Source organism: Schistocerca gregaria, chromosome 2, assembly GCF_023897955.1.
Source record: "Schistocerca gregaria isolate iqSchGreg1 chromosome 2, iqSchGreg1.2, whole genome shotgun sequence".
Lineage (NCBI taxonomy): Eukaryota > Metazoa > Arthropoda > Insecta > Orthoptera > Acrididae > Schistocerca > Schistocerca gregaria.
In genome coordinates this window covers 967,851,681-967,865,928 of record NC_064921.1, presented here as the reverse complement: position 1 = coordinate 967,865,928, position 14,248 = coordinate 967,851,681, and the positions used below count along the sequence as shown (strand labels likewise).

General features: G+C 47.0%; 10 non-coding genes across 10 annotated transcripts; 2 read left to right on the top strand and 8 right to left on the bottom strand.

The window, feature by feature from the left end:
- Nucleotides 1-1,505: 1,505 nt before the first annotated feature.
- On the bottom strand, nucleotides 1,506-1,577 carry Trnaq-uug (transfer RNA glutamine (anticodon UUG)). The gene has a single exon. It is a non-coding gene; the product is annotated as a tRNA-Gln (tRNA).
- A 556-nt stretch (nucleotides 1,578-2,133) lies between these two features.
- On the top strand, nucleotides 2,134-2,205 carry Trnap-ugg (transfer RNA proline (anticodon UGG)). The gene has a single exon. It is a non-coding gene; the product is annotated as a tRNA-Pro (tRNA).
- A 498-nt stretch (nucleotides 2,206-2,703) lies between these two features.
- On the bottom strand, nucleotides 2,704-2,775 carry Trnaq-uug (transfer RNA glutamine (anticodon UUG)). The gene has a single exon. It is a non-coding gene; the product is annotated as a tRNA-Gln (tRNA).
- A 2,982-nt stretch (nucleotides 2,776-5,757) lies between these two features.
- Nucleotides 5,758-5,829, bottom strand: Trnaq-uug (transfer RNA glutamine (anticodon UUG)). Its single transcript has one exon. It is a non-coding gene; the product is annotated as a tRNA-Gln (tRNA).
- Nucleotides 5,830-6,955: 1,126 nt separating this feature from the next.
- Trnaq-uug (transfer RNA glutamine (anticodon UUG)) lies at nucleotides 6,956-7,027 on the bottom strand. The gene has a single exon. It is a non-coding gene; the product is annotated as a tRNA-Gln (tRNA).
- A 1,127-nt stretch (nucleotides 7,028-8,154) lies between these two features.
- Trnaq-uug (transfer RNA glutamine (anticodon UUG)) lies at nucleotides 8,155-8,226 on the bottom strand. Its single transcript has one exon. It is a non-coding gene; the product is annotated as a tRNA-Gln (tRNA).
- Nucleotides 8,227-9,352: 1,126 nt separating this feature from the next.
- On the bottom strand, nucleotides 9,353-9,424 carry Trnaq-uug (transfer RNA glutamine (anticodon UUG)). The gene has a single exon. It is a non-coding gene; the product is annotated as a tRNA-Gln (tRNA).
- A 1,752-nt stretch (nucleotides 9,425-11,176) lies between these two features.
- Trnap-ugg (transfer RNA proline (anticodon UGG)) lies at nucleotides 11,177-11,248 on the top strand. Its single transcript has one exon. It is a non-coding gene; the product is annotated as a tRNA-Pro (tRNA).
- A 498-nt stretch (nucleotides 11,249-11,746) lies between these two features.
- On the bottom strand, nucleotides 11,747-11,818 carry Trnaq-uug (transfer RNA glutamine (anticodon UUG)). Its single transcript has one exon. It is a non-coding gene; the product is annotated as a tRNA-Gln (tRNA).
- Nucleotides 11,819-12,944: 1,126 nt separating this feature from the next.
- Nucleotides 12,945-13,016, bottom strand: Trnaq-uug (transfer RNA glutamine (anticodon UUG)). Its single transcript has one exon. It is a non-coding gene; the product is annotated as a tRNA-Gln (tRNA).
- Nucleotides 13,017-14,248: the final 1,232 nt, after the last annotated feature.

Below are 14,248 nucleotides of genomic sequence, written 5' to 3'. Positions count from 1 at the left end.
ACAGAGTACTGTCGAAAAGTGCGTGCTGTCACACAACGCTACGTAGTGGGCGGATGGTGCGTGACACGATAACATTTGCACTTCACACGATCGACTTACTGTCACACAACTCAATCAGCTCTTTCAGCCTTCACATACACTGGTCCTCAGCACAGCTCATGTTGTTGGTGTCGGATTAAGATACCTCTTTGAGAATATGGTCCATATTGGATGCTGCGACTAGCAAATGCGGCAAGATCTCAGTAGGTGGCGGTGTGCACACCTGCTTCCTTGTGCGGCCTGTTGGTCTACGGGTGTGATTCCTGCTTTGGGTGCTGGACGTCCCGGGTTCTAATCCCGGACAGGCCCTACTTTTCACTTTCGCGACAACTAAGCACTACGATAAACTAGCGAGTCTCTGAAAGTAAGCCATGCAACAGGACAAACTGCATGTCGGGCCACCGGCCAATGATACTGGCAAGTGCGTCTTGTGGAAAGCAATCTACGAAGCAGGATTAAGTCGTGTTCGATTACTTATATCTATACCTAACGACTGACACGTATAAACAATCTATTCGTTTCCCAAGAACTAGTACATCGCATGCACGTTTGTTAAATGCACGCGCATGCAGCACCCAAAACGGAGAGATACTGAAACCCTCAGCTGAGGTCGTCTTCACGCAGTTGAACCCCTTACGTTCCGTTATTAATCCTAGTAGCAAAAGCATAAGCATTTGGAGCGTTCCCCATTCACGTGTGGACTGCTTTTAACAACATACTGTCACACAACTCAAGCAGCTCTTTCAGCCTTCACATACACTGGTCCTAAGCACAGCTCATGTTGTTGGTGTCGGATTAAGAAACCTCTTTGAGAATATGGTCCATATTGGATGCTGCATTTAGCAAGTGCGGCAAGATATCAGTAGGTGGCGGGGTGCACATCTGCTTACTTGTGCGGCCTGTTTGTCTAGGGGTATGATTCCTGTTTTGGGTGCAGGAGGTCCCGTGTTCAAATCCCGGACAGGCCCTACTTTTCACTTTCGCGACAACCAAGCACTACGATAAACTAGCGAGTCTCTGAAAGTAAGCCATGCTACAGGGCAAACTGCATGTCTGGCCACCGGCCAAAGATAATGGCAAGTGCGTCTTGTGGAAAGCAATCTACGAAGCACGATTAAGCCGTGTTCGATTACTTATATCTATACCTAAAGACTGACACGTATAACGATTCTATTCGTTTCCCAAGAACTAGTACATCGCATGCACGTTTGTTAAATGCACGCGCATGCAGCACCCAAAACGGAGAGATACTGGGACCAGCAGCTGAGGTCGTCTTCTCGCAGTTGAACCCCTTACGTTCCGTTATTAATCATAGTAGCAAAAGCATAAGCATTTGGAGCGTTCCCCATTCACGTGTGGACTGCTATTCACAATTTGTATTACATGATCCTAGCTAAAATTCTGGATATACAATTCCAACTACCAGCTCGTACACATTTCTAGAAACGATCGCGAAACACAGATTCAGGTTCCACTGAGACTCGAACTCGGATCGCTGGATTCAAAGTCCAGAGGGCTAACCATTACACCATGGAACCGGGTGCCCCTCGCGGACTGGAATTGAGCAGCATCATGACATTAAACCTATAAGCTGCGATTTATTACATGTACCGTCCTCAGGAAGTGTTTGCGTGGCTAAGGAAGCAACCAAGTAGGCTGAAATGGGAGGGAGTAACTTGGAATGTAGCGAGAATTCTTGCCAGTATTCGTACATGGAATGATGTCTAAGGGTCAGGAAATCAAAATCGCGGAACAGCCACTTTCGTATGGTGGATGCTTTGTGCTGGAAGCAGCCTAGCTATGAAAACAGCTATGGACACAGAGTACTGTCGAAAAGTGCGTGCTGTCACACAACGCTACGTAGTGGGCGGATGGTGCGTGACACGATAACATTTGCACTTTACACGATCGACATACTGTCACACAACTCAAGCAGCTCTTTCAGCCTTCACATACACTGGTCCTCAGCACAGCTCATGTTGTTGGTGTCGGATTAAGAAACCTCTTTGAGAATATGGTCCATATTGTATGCTGCGACTAAAAAGTGCGGCAAGATATCAGTAGGTGGCGGGGTGCACAACTGCTTCCATGTGCGGCCTGTTGGTCTAGGGGTATGATTCCTACTTTGGGTGCAGGAGGTCCCGGGTTCAAATCCCGGACAGGCCCTACTTTTCACTTTCGCGACAACCAAGCATTACCATAAACTAGCGAGTCTCTGAAAGTAAGCCATGCAACAGGACAAACTGCATGTCGGGCCACCGGCCAATGATACTGGCAAGTGCGTCTTGTGGAAAGCAATCTACGAAGCATGATTAAGCCGTGTTCGATTACTTATATCTATACCTAAAGACTGACAAGTATAACGATTCTATTCGTTTCCCAGGAACTAGTACATCGCATGCACGTTTGCTAAATGCACGCGCATGCAGCACCCACACCGGAGAGATAGTGGGACCCTCAGCTGAGGTCTTCTTCTCGCAGTTGAACCCCTTACGTTCCGTTATTAATCCTAGTAGCAAAAGCATAAGCATTTGGAGCGTTCCCCATTCACGTGTGGACTGCTATTAACAATTTGCATTTCATGATCCTAGCTAAAATTCTGGATATACAATTCCAACTACCAGCTCGTACACATTTCTAGAAACGATCGCAAAACACAGATTCAGGTTCCACCGTGACTCGAACTCGGATCGCTGGATTCAAAATCCAGAGTGCTAACCATTACACCATGGAACCGGGTGCCCCTCACGGACTGGAATTGAGCAGCATCATGACATTAAACCTATAAGCTGCGATTTATTACATGTAGCGTCCTCAGGAAGTGTTTGCGTGGCTAAGGAAGCAACCAAGTAGGCTGAAACTGGAGGGAGCAACTTGGAATGTAGCGAGAATTCTTGCCAGTATTCGTACATGAAATGATGTCTAAGGGTCAGGAAATCAAAATCGCGGAACAGCCACTTTCGTATGGTTGACGCTTTGTGCTGGAAGCAACCTAGCTATGAAAACAGCTATGGACACAGAGTACTGTGGAAAAGTGCGTGCTGTCACACAACGCTACGTAGTGGGCGGATGGTGCGTGACACGATAACATTTGCACTTCACACGATCGACATACTGTCACTCAACTAAAGCAGCTCTTTCAGCCTTCACATACACTGGTCCTCAGCACAGCTCATGTTGTGGGTGTCGGATTAAGAAACCTCTTTGAGAATATGGTCCATATTGGATGCTGCAACTAGCAAGTGCGGCAAGATCTCAGTAGGTGGCGGTGTGCACACCTGCTTTCTTGTGCGGCCTGTTGGTCTAGGGGTGTGATTCCTGCTTTGGGCGCTGGAGGTCCCGTGTTCAAATCCCGGACAGGCCCTACTTTTCACTTTTGCGACAACCAAGCACTACGATAAACTAGCGAGTCTCTGAAAGTAAGCCATGCAACAGGACAAACTGCATGTCGGGCCACCAGCCAATGATACTGGCAAGTGCGTCTTGTGGAAAGCAATCTACGAAGCAGGATTAAGCCGTGTTCGATTACTTATATCTATACCTAAAGACTGACACGTATAACGAATCTATTCGTTTCCCAAGAACTAGTACATCGCATGCACGTTTGTTAAATTCACGCGCATGCAGCACCCAAAACGGAGAGATACTGAAACCCTCAGCTGTGGTCGTCTTCACGCAGTTGAACCCCTTACGTTCCGTTATTAATCCTAGTAGCAAAAGCATAAGCATTTGGAGCGTTCCCCATTCACGTGTGGACTGCTTTTAACAACATACTGTCACACAACTCAAGCAGCTCTTTCAGCCTTCACATACACTGGTCCTAAGCACAGCTCATGTTGTTGGTGTCGGATTAAGAAACCTCTTTGAGAATATGGTCCATATTGGATGCTGCATCTAGCAAGTGCGGCAAGATAACAGTAGGTGGCGGGGTGCACATCTGCTTACTTGTGCGGCCTGTTTGTCTAGGGGTATGATTCCTGTTTTGGGTGCAGGAGGTCCCGTGTTCAAATCCCGGACAGGCCCTACTTTTCACTTTCGCGACAACCAAGCACTATGATAAACTAGCGAGTCTCTGAAAGTAAGCCATGCTACAGGGCAAACTGCATGTCTGGCCACCGGCCAACGATAATGGCAAGTGCGTCTTGTGGAAAGCAATCTACGAAGCAGGATTAAGCCGTGTTCGATTACTTATATCTATACCTAAAGACTGACACGTATAACGATTCTATTCGTTTCCCAAGAACTAGTACATCGCGTGCACGTTTGTTAAATGCACGCGCATGCAGCACCCAAAACGGAGAGATACTGGGACCAGCAGCTGAGGTCGTCTTCTCGCAGTTGAGCCCCTTACGTTCCGTTATTAATCCTAGTAGCAAAAGCATAAGCATTTGTAGCGTTCCCCATTCACGTGTGGACTGCTATTAACAATTTGTATTACATGATCCTAGCTAATATTCTCGATATACAATTCCAACTACCAGCTCGTACACATTTCTAGAAACGATAGCAAAACACAGAGTCAGGTTCCACCAAAACTCGAACTCGAATCGCTGGATTCAAAGTCCAGAGTGCTAACCATTACACAATGGAACTGGGTGCCCCTCGCGGACTGGAATTGAGCAGCATCATGACATTAAACGTATAAGCTGCGATTTATTACATGTAGCGTCCTCAGGAAGTGTTTGCGTGGCTAAGGAAGCAACCAAGTAGGCTGAAAGTGGAGGGAGCAACTTGGAATGTAGCGAGAATTCTTGCCAGTATTCGTACATGAAATGATGTCTACGGGGCAGGAAATCAAAATCGCGGAACAGCCACTTTCGTATGGTGGATGCTTTGTGCTGGAAGCAGCCTAGCTATGAAAACAGCTATGGACACAGAGTACTGTCGAAAAGTGCGTGCTGTCACACAACGCTACGTAGTGGGCGGATGGTGCGTGACACGATAACATTTGCACTTCACACGATCGACATACTGTCACACAACTCAAGCAGCTCTTTCAGCCTTCACATACACTGGTCCTCAGCAAAGCTCATGTTGTTGGTGTCGGATTAAGAAACCTCTTTGAGAATATGTCCATATTGGATGCTGCGACTAGCAAGTGCGGTAAGATCTCAGTAGGTGGCGGTGTGCACACCTGCTTTCTTGTGCGGCCTGTTGGTCTAGGGGTGTGATTCCTCCTTTGGGCGCTGGAGGTCCCGGGTTCAAATCCCGGACAGGCCCTACTTTTCACTTTCGCGACAACCAAGCACTACGATAAACTAGCGAGTCTCTGAAAGTAAGCCATGCAACAGGACAAACTGCATGTCGGGCCACCGGCCAATGATACTGGCAAGTGCGTCTTGTGGAAAGCAATCTACGAAGCAGGATTAAGCCGTGTTCGATTACTTATATCTATACCTAAAGACTGACACGTATAACGAATCTATTCGTTTCCCAAGAACTAGTACATCGCATGCACGTTTGTTAAATGCACGCGCATGCAGCACCCAAAACGGAGAGATGCTGGGACAAGCAGCTGAGGTCGTCTTCTCGCAGTTGAACAATTTTCGTTCCGTTACTAATCCTAGTAGCAAAAGCATAAGCATTTGGAGCGTTCCCCATTCACGTGTGGACTACTATTAACAATTTGCATTACATGATCCTAGCTAAAATTCTGGATATACAATTCCAACTACGAGCTCGTACACATTTCTAGAAACGATCGCAAAACACAGATTCAGGTTCCACTGAGACTCGAACTCGGATCGCTGGATTCAAAGTCCAGAGGGCTAACCATTACACCATGGAACCGGGTGCCCCTCGCGGACTGGAATTGAGCAGCATCATGACATTAAACCTATAAGATGCGATTTATTACATGTAGCGTCCTCAGGAAGTGTTTGCGTGGCTAAGGAAGCAACCAAGTAGGCTGAAAGTGGAGGGAGCAACTTGGAATGTAGCGAGAATTCTTGCCAGTATTCGTACATGAAATGATGTCTAAGGGTCAGGAAATCAAAATCGCAGAACAGCCACTTTCTTATGGTGGATGCTTTGTGCTGGAAGCAGCCTAGCTATGAAAACAGCTATGGACACAGAGTACTGTCGAAAAGTGAGTGCTGTCACACAACGCTACGTAGTGGGCGGATGGTGCGTGACACGATAACATTTGCACTTCACACGATCGACATACTTTCACACAACTGAAGCAGCTCTTTCAGCCTTCACATACACTGGTCCTCAGCACAGCTCATGTTGTTGGTGTCGGATTAAGAAACCTCTTTGAGAATATGGTCCATATTGGATGCTGCGACTAGCAAGTACGTCAAGATCTCAGTAGGTGGCGGTGTGCACGCCTGCATTCTTGTGCGGCCTGTTGGTCTAAGAGTGTGATTCCTGATTTTTGCGCTGGAGGTCCCGGGTTCAAATCTCGGAAAGGCCCTACTTTTCACTTTCGCGACAACCAAGCACTACGATAAACTAGCGAGTCTCTGAAAGTAAGCCATGCAACAGGACAAACTGCATGTCGGGCCACCGGCCAATGATGCTGGCAAGTGCGTCTTGTGGAAAGCAATCTACGAAGCAGGATTAAGCCGTGTTCGATTACTTATATCTATACCTAAAGACTGACACGTGTAACGAATCTATTCGTTTCCCAAGAACTAGTACATCGCATGCACGTTTGTTAAATGCACGCGCATGCAGCACCCAAAACGGAGAGATACTGGGACCAGCAGCTGAGGTCGTCTTCTCGCAGTTGAACCCTTTACGTTCCATTATTAATCCTAGTAGCAAAAGCATAAGCATTTGGAGCGTTCCCCATTCACGTGTGGACTGCTATTCACAATTTGCATTACATGATCCTAGCTAAAATTTTGGATATACAATTCCAACTACCAGCTCGTACACATTTCTAGAAACGATCGCAAAACACAGATGCAGGTTCCACCGAGACTCGAACTCGGATCGCTGGATTCAAAGTCCAGAGTGCTAACCATTACACCATGGAACCGGGTGCCCCTCGCGGACTGGAATTGAGCAGCATCATGACATTAAACCTATAAGCTGCGATTTATTACATGTACCGTCCTCAGGAAGTGTTTGCGTGGCTAAGGAAGCAACCAAGTAGGCTGAAATGGGAGGGAGTAACTTGGAATGTAGCGAGAATTCTTGCCAGTATTCGTACATGGAATGATGTCTAAGGGTCAGGAAATCAAAATCGCGGAACAGCCACTTTCGTATGGTGGATGCTTTGTGCTGGAAGCAGCCTAGCTATGAAAACAGCTATGGACACAGAGTACTGTCGAAAAGTGCGTGCTGTCACACAACGCTACGTAGTGGGCGGATGGTGCGTGACACGATAACATTTGCACTTCACACGATCGACATACTGTCACACAACTCAAGCAGCTCTTTCAGCCTTCACATACACTGGTCCTCAGCACAGCTCATGTTGTTGGTGTCGGATTAAGAAACCTCTTTGAGAATATGGTCCATATTGGATGCTGCGACTAGAGAGTACGTCAAGATCTCAGTAGGTGGCGGTGTGCACGCCTGCTTTCTTGTGCGGCCTGTTGGTCTAGGGGTGGGATTCCTGCTTTTTTGCGCTGGAGGTCCCGGGTTCAAATCCCGGAAAGGCCCTACTTTTCACTTTCGCGACAACCAAGCACTACGATAAACTAGCGAGTCTCTGAAAGTAAGCCATGCAACAGGACAAACTGCATGTCGGGCCACCGGCCAATGATACTGGCAAGTGCGTCTTGTGGAAAGCAATCTACGAAGCAGGATTAAGCCGTGTTCGATTACTTATATCTATACCTAAAGAGTGACACGTATAACGAATCTATTCGTTTCCCAAGAACTAGTACATCGCATGCACGTTTGTTAAATGCACGGGCATGCAGCACCCAAAACGGAGAGATGCTGGGACATGCAGCTGAGGTCGTCTTCTCGCAGTTGAACAATTTTCGTTCCGTTATTAATCCTAGTAGCAAAAGCATAAGCATTTGGAGCGTTCCCCATTCACGTGTGGACTACTATTAACAATTTGCATTACATGATCCTAGCTAAAATTCTGGATACACAATTCCAACTACCAGCTCGTACACATTTCTAGAAACGATCGCAAAACACAGATTCAGGTTCCACTGAGACTCGAACTCGGATCGCTGGATTCAAAGTCCAGAGGGCTAACCATTACACCATGGAACCGGGTGCCCCTCCCGGACTGGAATTGAGCAGCATCATGACATTAAACCTATAAGATGCGATTTATTACATGTAGCGTCCACAGGAAGTGTTTGCGTGGCTAAGGAAGCAACCAAGTAGGCTGAAAGTGGAGGGAGAAACTTGGAATGTAGCGAGAATTCTCGCCAGTATTCGTACATAAAATGATGTCTAAGGGTCAGGAAATCAAAATCGCGGAACAGCCACTTTCTTATGGTGGATGCTTTGTGCTGGAAGCAGCCTAGCTATGAAAACAGCTATGGACACAGAGTACTGTAAAAAAGTGAGTGCTGTCACACAACGCTACGTAGTGGGCGGATGGTTCGTGACACGATAACACTTGCACTTCACACGATCGACATACTTTCACACAACTGAAGCAGCTCTTTCAGCCTTCACATACACTGGTCCTCAGCACAGCTCATGTTGTTGGTGTCGGATTAAGAAACCTCTTTGAGAATATGGTCCATATTGGATGCTGCGACTAGCAAGTACGTCAAGATCTCAGTAGGTGGCGGTGTGCGCGCCTGCTTTCTAGTGCGCCCTGTTGGTCTAGGGGTGGGATTCCTGTTTTTTGCGCTGGAGGTCCCGGGTTCAAATCCCGGACAGGCCCTACTTTTCACTTTCGCGACAACCAAGCACTACGATAAACTAGCGAGTCTCTGAAAGTAAGCCATGCAACAGGACAAACTGCATGTCGGGCCACCGGCCAATGATACTGGCAAGTGCGTCTTGTGGAAAGCAATCTACGAAGCAGGATTAAGCCGTGTTCGATTACTTATATCTATACCTAAAGACTGACACGTATAACGAATCTATTCGTTTCCCAAGAACTAGTACATCGCATGCACGTTTGTTAAATGCACGCGCATGCAGCACCCAAAACGGAGAGATGCTGGGACAAGCAGCTGAGGTCGTCTTCTCGCAGTTGAACAATTTTCGTTCCGTTATTAATCCTAGTAGCAAAAGCATAAGCATTTGGAGCGTTCCCCATTCACGTGTGGACTACTATTAACAATTTGCATTACATGATCCTAGCTAAAATTCTGGATATACAATTCCAACTACGAGCTCGTACACATTTCTAGAAACGATCGCAAAACACAGATTCAGGTTCCACTGAGACTCGAACTCGGATCGCTGGATTCAAAGTCCAGAGGGCTAACCATTACACCATGGAACCGGGTGCCCCTCGCGGACTGTAATTGAGCAGCATCATGACATTAAACCTATAAGATGCGATTTATTACATGTAGCGTCCTCAGGAAGTGTTTGCGTGGCTAAGTAAGCAACCAAGTAGGCTGAAAGTGGAGGGAGCAACTTGGAATGTAGCGAGAAGTCTTGCCAGTATTCGTACTTGAAATGATGTCTAAGGGTCAGGAAATCAAAATCGCGGAACAGCCACTTTCTTATGGTGGATGCTTTGTGCTGGAAGCAGCCTAGCTATGAAAACAGCTATGGACACAGAGTACTGTCGAAAAGTGAGTGCTGTCACACAACGCTACGTAGTGGGCGGATGGTGCGTGACACGATAACATTTGCACTTCACACGATCGACATACTGTTACACAACTCAAGCAGCTCTTTCAGCCTTCACATACACTGGTCCTCAGCACAGCTCATGTTGTTGGTGTCGGATTAAGAAACCTCTTTGAGAATATGGTCCATATTGGGTGCTGCATCTAGCAAGTGCGGCAAGATATCAGTAGGTGGCGGTGTGCACACCTGCTTTCTTGTGCGGCCTGTTGGTCTAGGGTTGTGATTCCTGCTTTGGGCGCTAGAGGTTCCGGGTTCAAATCCCGGACAGGCCCTACTTTTCACTTTCGCGACAACCAAGCACTACGATAAACTAGCGAGTCTCTGAAAGTAAGCCATGCAACAGGACAAACTGCATGTCGGGCCACCGGCCAATGATACTGGCAAGTGCGTCTTGTGGAAAGCAATCTACGAAGCAGGATTAAGCCGTGTTCGATTACTTATATCTATACCTAAAGACTGACACGTATAACGAATCTATTCGTTTCCCAAGAAGTAGTACATCGCATGCACGTTTGTTAAATGCACGCGCATGCAGCACCCAAAACGGAGAGATACTGGAACCAGCAGCTGAGGTCGTCTTCTCGCAGTTGAACCCTTTACGTTCCGTTATTAATCCTAGTAGCAAAAGCATAAGCATTTGGAGCGTTCCCCATTCACGTGTGGACTGCTATTCACATTTTGCATTACATGATCCTAGCTAAAATTCTGGATATACAATTCCAACTACCAGCTCGTACACATTTCTAGAAACGATCGCAAAACACAGATTCTGGTTCCACTGAAACTCGAACTCGGATCGCTGGATTCAAAGTCAGAGGGCTTACCATTACACCATGGAACCGGGTGCCCCTCGCGGATTGGAATTGAGCAGCATCATGACATTAAACCTATAAGCTGCGATTATTACATGTAGCGTCCTCAGGAAGTGTTTGCGTGGCTAAGGAAGCAACCAAGTAGGCTGAAAGTGGAGGGAGCAACTTGGAATGTAGCGAGAATTCTTGCCAGTATTCGTACATGAAATTATGTCTAAGGGTCAGGTAATCAAAATCGCGGAACAGCCACTTTCGTATGGTGGATGCTTTGTGCTGGAAGCAGCCTAGCTATGAAAACAGCTATGGACACAGAGTACTGTCGAAAAGTGCGTGCTGTCACACAACGCTACGTAGTGGGCGGATGGTGCGTGACACGGTAACATTTGCACTTCACACGATCGACATACTGTCACACAACTCAAGCAGCTCTTTCAGCCTTCACATACACTGGTCCTCAGCACAGCTCATGTTGTTGGTGTCGGATTAAGAAACCTCTTTGAGAATATGGTCCATATTGGATGCTGCGACTAGCAAGTGCGGCAAGATCTCAGTAGGTGGCGGTGTGCACACCTGCTTTCTAGTGCGGCCTGTTGGTCTAGGGGTGTGATTCCTGCTTTGGGCGCTGGAGGTCCCGGGTTCAAATCCCGGACAGGCCCTACTTTTCACTTTCGCGACAACCAAGCACTACGATAAACTAGCGAGTCTCTGAAAGTAAGCCATGCAACAGGACAAACTTTATGTCGGGCCACCGGCCAATGATACTGGCAAGTGCGTCTTGTGGAAAGCAATCTACGAAGCAGGATTAAGCCGTGTTCGATTACTTATATCTATACCTAAAGAGTGACACGTATAACGAATCTATTCGTTTCCCAAGAACTAGTACATCGCATGCACGTTTGTTAAATGCACGGGCATGCAGCACCCAAAACGGAGAGATGCTGGGACATGCAGCTGAGGTCGTCTTCTCGCAGTTGAACAATTTTCGTTCCGTTATTAATCCTAGTAGCAAAAGCATAAGCATTTGGAGCGTTCCCCATTCACGTGTGGACTACTATTAACAATTTGCATTACATGATCCTAGCTAAAATTCTGGATATACAATTCCAACTACCAGCTCGTACACATTTCTAGAAACGATCGCAAAACACAGATTCAGGTTCCACTGAGACTCGAACTCGGATCGCTGGATTCAAAGTCCAGAGGGCTAACCATTACACCATGGAACCGGGTGCCCCTCCCGGACTGGAATTGAGCAGCATCATGACATTAAACCTATAAGATGCGATTTATTACATGTAGCGTCCACAGGAAGTGTTTGCGTGGCTAAGGAAGCAACCAAGTAGGCTGAAAGTGGAGGGAGAAACTTGGAATGTAGCGAGAATTCTCGCCAGTATTCGTACATGAAATGATGTCTAAGGGTCAGGAAATCAAAATCGCGGAACAGCCACTTTCTTATGGTGGATGCTTTGTGCTGGAAGCAGCCTAGCTATGAAAACAGCTATGGACACAGAGTACTGTAAAAAAGTGAGTGCTGTCACACAACGCTACGTAGTGGGCGGATGGTTCGTGACACGATAACACTTGCACTTCACACGATCGACATACTTTCACACAACTGAAGCAGCTCTTTCAGCCTTCACATACACTGGTCCTCAGCACAGCTCATGTTGTTGGTGTCGGATTAAGAAACCTCTTTGAGAATATGGTCCATATTGGATGCTGCGACTAGCAAGTACGTCAAGATCTCAGTAGGTGGCGGTGTGCGCGCCTGCTTTCTAGTGCGCCCTGTTGGTCTAGGGGTGGGATTCCTGTTTTTTGCGCTGGAGGTCCCGGGTTCAAATCCCGGACAGGCCCTACTTTTCACTTTCGCGACAACCAAGCACTACGATAAACTAGCGAGTCTCTGAAAGTAAGCCATGCAACAGGACAAACTGCATGTCGGGCCACCGGCCAATGATACTGGCAAGTGCGTCTTGTGGAAAGCAATCTACGAAGCAGGATTAAGCCGTGTTCGATTACTTATATCTATACCTAAAGACTGACACGTATAACGAATCTATTCGTTTCCCAAGAACTAGTACATCGCATGCACGTTTGTTAAATGCACGCGCATGCAGCACCCAAAACGGAGAGATGCTGGGACAAGCAGCTGAGGTCGTCTTCTCGCAGTTGAACAATTTTCGTTCCGTTATTAATCCTAGTAGCAAAAGCATAAGCATTTGGAGCGTTCCCCATTCACGTGTGGACTACTATTAACAATTTGCATTACATGATCCTAGCTAAAATTCTGGATATACAATTCCAACTACGAGCTCGTACACATTTCTAGAAACGATCGCAAAACACAGATTCAGGTTCCACTGAGACTCGAACTCGGATCGCTGGATTCAAAGTCCAGAGGGCTAACCATTACACCATGGAACCGGGTGCCCCTCGCGGACTGTAATTGAGCAGCATCATGACATTAAACCTATAAGATGCGATTTATTACATGTAGCGTCCTCAGGAAGTGTTTGCGTGGCTAAGTAAGCAACCAAGTAGGCTGAAAGTGGAGGGAGCAACTTGGAATGTAGCGAGAAGTCTTGCCAGTATTCGTACTTGAAATGATGTCTAAGGGTCAGGAAATCAAAATCGCGGAACAGCCACTTTCTTATGGTGGATGCTTTGTGCTGGAAGCAGCCTAGCTATGAAAACAGCTATGGACACAGAGTACTGTCGAAAAGTGAGTGCTGTCACACAACGCTACGTAGTGGGCGGATGGTGCGTGACACGATAACATTTGCACTTCACACGATCGACATACTGTTACACAACTCAAGCAGCTCTTTCAGCCTTCACATACACTGGTCCTCAGCACAGCTCATGTTGTTGGTGTCGGATTAAGAAACCTCTTTGAGAATATGGTCCATATTGGGTGCTGCATCTAGCAAGTGCGGCAAGATATCAGTAGGTGGCGGTGTGCACACCTGCTTTCTTGTGCGGCCTGTTGGTCTAGGGTTGTGATTCCTGCTTTGGGCGCTGGAGGTTCCGGGTTCAAATCCCGGACAGGCCCTACTTTTCACTTTCGCGACAACCAAGCACTACGATAAACTAGCGAGTCTCTGAAAGTAAGCCATGCAACAGGACAAACTGCATGTCGGGCCACCGGCCAATGATACTGGCAAGTGCGTCTTGTGGAAAGCAATCTACGAAGCAGGATTAAGCCGTGTTCGATTACTTATATCTATACCTAAAGACTGACACGTATAACGAATCTATTCGTTTCCCAAGAAGTAGTACATCGCATGCACGTTTGTTAAATGCACGCGCATGCAGCACCCAAAACGGAGAGATACTGGAACCAGCAGCTGAGGTCGTCTTCTCGCAGTTGAACCCTTTACGTTCCGTTATTAATCCTAGTAGCAAAAGCATAAGCATTTGGAGCGTTCCCCATTCACGTGTGGACTGCTATTCACATTTTGCATTACATGATCCTAGCTAAAATTCTGGATATACAATTCCAACTACCAGCTCGTACACATTTCTAGAAACGATCGCAAAACACAGATTCTGGTTCCACTGAAACTCGAACTCGGATCGCTGGATTCAAAGTCCAGAGGGCTAACCATTACACCATGGAACCGGGTGCCCCTCGCGGATTGGAATTGTGCAGCATC